The 7,500-nt window shown below is 41.9% G+C and overlaps 1 non-coding gene and 2 pseudogenes across 1 annotated transcript in view; all 3 read left to right on the forward strand.

The window, feature by feature from the left end:
• LOC129252045 (small subunit ribosomal RNA) overlaps positions 1–312 on the forward strand; it is a 1,991-nt gene extending 1,679 nt beyond the window's left edge. The window contains exon 1 of the ribosomal RNA XR_008583225.1: positions 1–312. This exon is cut by the window's left edge and continues 1,679 nt beyond it. This is a non-coding gene — a ribosomal RNA (small subunit ribosomal RNA).
• A 589-nt stretch (positions 313–901) lies between these two features.
• Positions 902–1,082, forward strand: LOC129252027 (5.8S ribosomal RNA; annotated as a pseudogene).
• Positions 1,083–1,524: 442 nt separating this feature from the next.
• On the forward strand, positions 1,525–4,294 carry LOC129252067 (large subunit ribosomal RNA; annotated as a pseudogene).
• The last annotated feature ends 3,206 nt before the right edge of the window (positions 4,295–7,500 follow it).

Raw genomic sequence — 7,500 nt, forward strand, 5'->3', positions numbered from 1 at the left:
TTTCCTAGACCGAGAGGTCCGGGTAAACCGCTGAACCACTTTCATGCTTGGGATTGTGAACTGAAACTGTTCACATGAACTTGGAATTCCCAGTAAGTGCGAGTTATTAACTCGCATTGATTAAGTCCCTGCCCTTTGTACATACCGCCCGTCGCTACTACCGATTGAATTATTTAGTGAGGTCTCCGGACGTGATCACTGTGACGCCTCGTGTGTCACGGTTGTTTCGCAAAAGTTGACCGAACTTGATTATTTAGAGGAAGTAAAAGTCGTAACAAGGTTTCCGTAGGTGAACCTGCGGAAGGATCATTATTGTGTTCCATATCCGTAAGAAAAACAAACAAACAAACAAACAAACAGACAAGCAAACAAACGAACAAAAAGAAAAAAAAAAAAAAAAAAAAAAGAAAAAAAAAAAAATTTATATAATTATTTTGAATCCATAATTCTTTTTATTCTTTTTCATTCAATTTGTGATCCATCAATTATATCATATTAAATATAATATATGATGGTACATTTTGTAATGTTTTTTCTTATTTTTTTCTTTTAAAAACCTTTAAACATGAAAATAAAAAGTTGTACTTATTATTCATTTGATTGAATGATAAGTTAATTTGTTCACAATAACAAAAGTGGTATATATTTATTATATTATTATATATACATAAAATGATTAAAAAAATACAAAATAATTGAATCATAATAAATACCACCACTGTATTATTGTTGAACTAAGACATTCGCAACTTAATAAAAATGTTTAGAGTTAAATATATTTGATATATATTATTGAAAGAAAATCAATTTATATATTATTAATATTATTTAATTTTACTCTTTCAATTAATATATGCAAAAAAAAATTGACATTTGTTATAAATAAAAATAAATAAAAAAATACTCTAAGCGGTGGATCACTTGGCTCATGGGTCGATGAAGAACGCAGCAAACTGTGCGTCATCGTGTGAACTGCAGGACACATGAACATCGACATTTTGAACGCATATCGCAGTCCATGCTGTTATGTACATTAAATTCAATTTTAAAGTACTGCTTGGACTACATATGGTTGAGGGTTGTAAGACTATGCTAAATAAGTTGCTTATTCTTTTATAAAAATAATTGAATTTAAGCAAATGTGTATATTATTGGATTTTAAATAATTCATAATATTAATAGCAAAAAAAATAAAGATATATAATGAATTTTATTTATTATATATTCTTTAAAAAAAAAATCCTCTCAAATAAAATGAAATGATGAAAATATTGAATCTAAGTATTCTTTACAAAAAATTTTCATATTATTTATATATATATATAAAATAATAATTTATATATGTAATTAAAAGGAGGAATGTCTAGCATAAAAATTAAATTTTTTATTCTAGGATTGCCTCATTTTACATTATTATTATTTTTATATATTTACAATATATAAAAGGAGAAAAGAAAAATAGAGATGAAAAGATGATATAATTTTTTTATTAAATTGTGAGAAGATAAAAAAAGAATATTAAAACAACCTCAACTCATATGGGATTACCCCCTGAATTTAAGCATATTAATGAGGGGAGGAAAAGAAACTAACAAGGATTTTCTTAGTAGCGGCGAGCGAAAAGAAAATAGTTCAGCACTAAGTCACTTTGTCTATATGTCAAATGTGAGATGCAGTGTATGGAATATCTTAATATCTAGTATGAGAAATTAACGATTTAAGTCCTTCTTAAATGAGGCCATTTACCCATAGAGGGTGCCAGGCCCGTATAACGTTAATGATTACTAGAAAGATATTTCCAAAGAGTCGTGTTGCTTGATAGTGCAGCACTAAGTGGGTGGTAAACTCCATCTAAAACTAAATATAACCATGAGACCGATAGTAAACAAGTACCGTGAGGGAAAGTTGAAAAGAACTCTGAATAGAGAGTTAAATAGTACGTGAAACTGCTTAGAGGTTAAGCCCGATGAACCTGAATATCCATTATGAAAAATTCATCATTAAATAATTAAAAAAATAATGTGCATTTTTTTCATATAAGGACATTGTAATCTATTAACATAATAAAGTATTTATCAAAAGATCATTGGTGATATTAAGTTTATTTAAATTAATTTGCTTTTTAAGCATATTAACATAAAATAAATACTAATGATTTGATAAAGTGTTGATAGATTTTATTATATATAATGCTAAAATTCATTTTTTGAATTTTACAAAAAATTTAATATCTATGATATTAATATTTATTTGTATGCATTTATATGATTAACAATGCGAAAGATTCAGGATACCTTCGGGACCCGTCTTGAAACACGGACCAAGGAGTCTAACATATGTGCAAGTCATTGAGTTATATTAAACTTAATGGCATAATTAACTTAACTTAAATATAATGGGATTAATTTTTAGTCTATTTTTTAATAAATAGTCAATTAATTCAATCCCGGGGCGTTCCATATAGTTATGTATAATGATAATTTATTATTATTTATACCTCTAACTGGAGCGTACCTTGAGCATATATGCTGTGACCCGAAAGATGGTGAACTATACTTGATCAGGTTGAAGTCAGGGGAAACCCTGATGGAAGACCGAAACAGTTCTGACGTGCAAATCGATTGTCAGAATTGAGTATAGGGGCGAAAGACCAATCGAACCATCTAGTAGCTGGTTCCCTCCGAAGTTTCCCTCAGGATAGCTGGTGCATTTAAAAATTATATAAAATAATCTTATCTGGTAAAGCGAATGATTAGAGGCCTTAGGGTCGAAACGATTTTAACCTATTCTCAAACTTTAAATGGGTAAGAACCTCACCTTTCTTGATATGAAGGTTGAGGTTATGATATAATGTGCCCAGTGGGCCACTTTTGGTAAGCAGAACTGGCGCTGTGGGATGAACCAAACGTAATGTTACGGTGCCTAAATTAACAACTCATGCAGATACCATGAAAGGCGTTGGTTGCTTAAAACAGCAGGACGGTGGACATGGAAGTCGTAATCCGCTAAGGAGTGTGTAACAACTCACCTGCCGAAGCAACTAGCCCTTAAAATGGATGGCGCTTAAGTTGTATACCTATACATTACCGCTAAAGTAGATGATTTATAAAACAATTTCGATTGATTTATAAATTTTGAAACTTTAGTGAGTAGGAGGGTACAATAGTGTGCTTAGAAGTGTTTGGCGTAAGCCTGCATGGAGCCGCTATTGGTACAGATCTTGGTGGTAGTAGCAAATAATCGAATGAGACCTTGGAGGACTGAAGTGGAGAAGGGTTTCGTGTGAACAGTGGTTGATCACGAGTTAGTCGGTCCTAAGTTCAAGGCGAAAGCCGAAAATTTTCAAGTTTTTAATAAAAAAAAATATTAATAAAAATATATTTAAAAATAATTAAAATACTTGAATTATTTTGAACGAAAGGGAATACGGTTCCAATTCCGTAACCTGTTGAGTATCCGTTTGTTATTAAAAATGGGCCTTGTGCTCATCCTGGCAACAGGAACGACCATAAAGAAGCCGTCGAGAGATATCGGAAGAGTTTTCTTTTCTGTTTTATAGTCGTACTACCATGGAAGTCTTTCGAAGAGAGATATGGTAGATGGACTAGAAGAGCATGACATTTACTGTTGTGTCGATATTTTCTCCTCGGACCTTGAAAATTTATGGTGGGGTCACGCAAACTTCTCAACAGGCCGTACCAATATCCGCAGCTGGTCTCCAAGGTGAAGAGTCTCTAGTCGATAGAATAATGTAGGTAAGGGAAGTCGGCAAATTAGATCCGTAACTTCGGGATAAGGATTGGCTCTGAAGATTGAGATAGTCGGGCTTGATTGGGAAGCAATACCATGGTTTATGTACTCGTTCTGGGTAAATAGAGAATTACGATTCTTGTTCCCCGGATAGTAGTTACGTAGCCAATTGTGGAACTTTCTTGCTAAAATTTTTAAGGAATTATATCATTCGATATATATTCCTTTTAAATTATAACGATTATCAATTAACAATCAATTCAGAACTGGCACGGACTTGGGGAATCCGACTGTCTAATTAAAACAAAGCATTGTGATGGCCCTAACGGGTGTTGACACAATGTGATTTCTGCCCAGTGCTCTGAATGTCAAAGTGAAGAAATTCAAGTAAGCGCGGGTAAACGGCGGGAGTAACTATGACTCTCTTAAGGTAGCCAAATGCCTCGTCATCTAATTAGTGACGCGCATGAATGGATTAACGAGATTCCTACTGTCCCTATCTACTCATTCTCAGTTTGACTGTTGAATAGTGCGGACGTGTCGTGTGCTAAGTGGTGATTAGCGATTTTTGCGATTTCTTTTGCGTTTATATTCGTGTGTGATAACCGGTGTATTACAGTTGTGCGAGTGACGCTAATATTGTTGTGGCTGTACCATAGCGGTACAGTGTTTACAATTAATTGTGATTGAAAGTGCCGTTGTGCGAGTGACGCTACTTTGTAGTAGCTGTACACTGTTTACGAGTGATTAAGTGCCGTACGGTAGTTTTGTTGGACACTCCAGTGAGTGCCAATATACTCCGTGCTATAGACACATTGTGCGTGCGTGTGAGTGCCGCTAGATACAGCGTTGGAAATTTTCCATTAAGTTGTTTACAACTTTTGCGGGCGTGCCGTTGTTTTTCGGCGTGGTGTGTTGTGCGTAGCTGTACCATAGCGGTGCATTGTTTACGAGCAATTGCTCAGGTGACTACGGTTTGTGCTGGTGACGCCACTGTTCGCGTGGCTGTACTTTGTGTACAAGTGTACCTTGTTGGTATATTGTGGGACGCTCAAGTGAGTGCCGCTATACCAAGGTGTTTACAATTTCTGTGTGCCGCTAATTTCTGGCGTGGTCGTTTGGCGCGTGCCGTTACATTCGGTGTGGGTGTACAGTGCGGGCGTACACTAGGTCTGTCGTGCCGCTATATTGCCATATTTGGCAACAGTAAAAAGGGCGTCCCCTTTTGTGCGTGGGTTAAGTGCTGCGCCAAGGTTGAATACTTTGTGCAGGTGCCGCGAACAGAGCGTGCTGCGTTTTGCCTGCGGTCGAGCTCGGCGTTAGCTCCACCTTGGTCGACCCGTCCTTGTTCGGGGAACAGTGTTCCGTCCGGCAAGGCATTGGTGGTGGCCTTTGCCAGACCTTTGGTTGGCACTGTGGGCTACGCCCTCGCGCTTTGCTTTGGCTCGCCGATAGGTGCAGCCGCTGTGTGCGTACCTGTGCGGGGCTCATTCCTGCCGTGCAGTAGTTGCCGTCGCCCAAAAGGGACCCAGTTTTTGTTGTTGCTCGGGAGGCCTTTATACGGCGAACTCGGCAACCTTAGTGGTGGAGAGTTGGGCAATGCCCAAATCAGAAGGGTTGAGGAAGAGGGCGAACACCTCTCTTCCAAGCGGGTCGGCGGTGCCATCGTCGGCAATGGACGAGACGACGTCCGGAGAGGAGGAGGTGATCTTGCGGTCTCCTCCCCGTTCTAAGAAGAAGACCGCTGGAGGTGCAGCGGTTCCGGTGGAGAAGGTATCTTTAAAGGTACCTGAAAAGGTGAGTGGAAGCGAGGGTGGTTCCGAAAGCGGAAAGATTGGGAGTGGGCGCAAGGGGCGGAAGACGGGGGAAAAATTAGGTCCCGCAGGGAAGCGTTTGGAGGAAATCCGTGGGGAATTGGGTGCTTCCCTGAAAGGTTTGGGTGCGATCGGTGGGGATGCCGAACGCAAGAAAGTTGGGGTGCAGTTTATGGGGCGCTTCAAGTCCATTGTGACGGCCTTTAGTGGAGCCGTCATAGACATGGACGGCGTCCCGAAGAGTTTAGCTAAGGACCTCCTGGGATACTCCTTGGAGTTCGAGGAGCTTTTTGTGGAGATGGTGGCGGAGATCGCCCATCTTCGTGGGCGGTTAGAAGCCACAAAGACAAGTAGGGAGGAAGCACCTCGGAGGACGGCTGGAGCTGCGCTGGCTGGTGCAGCGATGATGCCGGCACCTCAGGCGCCTGCGCCTGTGTTGCCTGCGTTGCCGGTGCCCAAGCCAGTTGAGACCTGGTCGGTCGTAGTGAGGGGTAAAACCCCCACTACTTCCAAGGAGGTGATTAAGAAAGTGGTGAAGGAGGTAGGGCCTTCCATGGGGGTTAGGGTGCACGAGGTGCGCCCGTTGAAGGATGGAGGTGCGATTATTCGCACCCCATCCGTTGCCGAGAGGGATAACTTGGCAAAAAATGCCAAGTTTTCTGAAGTGGGGCTCGATGTGAGCATACGCCGGAAGCTGGGGCCTAGGGTTGTGGTCCAGGGGGTCCACACGGAGATCTCCCCTGAGGACTTCATGGGAGAGTTGTTCCGGTTGAACCTCAAGGAGTTCAGCCCTGGGTGCCGTGAGAAGGACGTGAGGATGATCAGCCGTCCTTGGAAGGTCAGCCCCGATGGGGTGACGAATGTTGTCCTTGAGGGAACGGACATGCTAATGTCCGCCCTCCTGGAAGCAGGTCGTTGCTACATAAAGTGGTTTTCCTTCCGGGTACGGCCAGACCAACTGACGCCCGGCTGCTTCCGATGCATGGGGTTTGACCACAGGGTGGCAGAATGCAGAGCCAAGAAGGATGTCTGCCGTAGGTGCGGGCAAGAAGGACACAGGAGTGCAGGTTGTGGCAATGCCCCGCATTGTCGCAACTGTGCATTTAAGGGCAAGCCAGCCGGACATCTGATGATGTCCACTGTCTGCCCGGTGTACTGTGCCATTGTTGCCCGTGCGAACGCTAGACATTGATGGTTGAACTATATCAACTGAACTGTCAGGGGTCATATGCCGTGATGTGTGAATTGGGGGCGTGTATGTCGGAGGGGGGCTGCGGCATTGCTTTGCTCCAGGAACCATACTCCACCAATGGGGTGGTGAGAGGCCTTCCTGGGGGCTTCAGGGTCTTTACGGACCTTGGAGTCAAGGCCGCAGTAGCTGTGTGTGAGCCAAGCTACTCTTGTGTAGTAGTTGACTCATCACAGTGGGGAGTATGTGTGTGTGTCGAGGGGGAATTCGGCAGAATGAATGTCGTCAGCTTGTACTGCAAGTCTGACGAGCCTCTAGAGCCCTACTTAAGATACATTGATGCGGTGCTACTACTTGAGAGTAGCATTCCTGCCATCGTGTGTCTTGACGCGAATGCTACCTCCCCGATGTGGTTCAGCAAGGTATCCAGGCATACTGCTGGATATCGGAGCCACACTCGGGGTGAGGTTATGAGCGAGTGGGTTGTGGCGAATAACCTTCTTGTAGCAAACGAACCAAGCGTATGGTATACGTTTGAGGGGCCTAGAGGTGTGAGTGACATTGACGTGACGCTCATGAATGACGCAGCAGCGGGTAGGTTCGAGTGTAAATGGAGTGTTAGGGGGGGTTGGGGAATTAGTGACCATAATTTAATACAAATTATGGTTACTCCCCGTACCCCGCAGCTAGAAGGGGGGAGTCCATTGAGGCGATGGCGTACCTCGTGTACCGACTGGAACCGATATG

Source organism: Anastrepha obliqua, unplaced genomic scaffold (assembly GCF_027943255.1).
Source record: "Anastrepha obliqua isolate idAnaObli1 unplaced genomic scaffold, idAnaObli1_1.0 ptg000139l, whole genome shotgun sequence".
NCBI classification, from domain to species: domain Eukaryota; kingdom Metazoa; phylum Arthropoda; class Insecta; order Diptera; family Tephritidae; genus Anastrepha; species Anastrepha obliqua.